Raw genomic sequence first — 802 nt, 5'->3', positions numbered from 1 at the left:
TTTATTCTTCTTTTCTTTTCTTTCTTCTCTTTCCATTTCTCTTCTTTCCCTTTCCTTTTTCTTATCTCTTCCTTTCTTTCTTTTCTCTTCTTTCCCTGTTTTCTTTCTTTTCTTTTCTTTTCGCTTTTTTTCTTTCTTATCGAAGAATAAAACATGAAACACAGAAGGATTGTATATTAGTCATTGCTATTGTTATCATCATTGCTATTTTTATTATCATTATTATTATTATTATTATTATTATTATTATCATTACTGTTATTATCATTACTATTATTATTATCGTTACTGTTATTGTCATCATCATTATTATTATTATTATTATTATTATTATTATTATTATTATTATTATTATTATCATCGTCACCATCATTATTATTCATTATTATCAAGTGTTAATAACTAACGATGATTATCATTATCATTATCATTTTAATTGTTATTATCATTGTTTTTTATTATCAACGGTAAAAATGATAATGATGATGGTAACAACATCAATAGTAATGATAACAATGATAATGACAGTGATAATAATGATAACAATGACAATAACAATAATGATAATGATAGTGATAATAATAAGAACAATGATAATGATAATAATAATGACAATAATGATAAAACAATAACAGCAGCAACAACAACAACAACAATAATCTTAGTAGTAATGATAATGATAATGATCATTGTTATTGTTATCATTGTTTTTTTTATTATTTACCTATCATTATTATTATTATTATTGTTTTTATCATTTTTATGGTAGTTATTATCATTAATATTGTCTTTATCATTGTAC

Source organism: Penaeus chinensis, chromosome 37, assembly GCF_019202785.1.
Source record: "Penaeus chinensis breed Huanghai No. 1 chromosome 37, ASM1920278v2, whole genome shotgun sequence".
Classification (NCBI taxonomy): domain Eukaryota; kingdom Metazoa; phylum Arthropoda; class Malacostraca; order Decapoda; family Penaeidae; genus Penaeus; species Penaeus chinensis.
The sequence above is the reverse complement of the archived record's forward strand: the minus strand, read 5'-3'. Positions refer to the sequence as shown.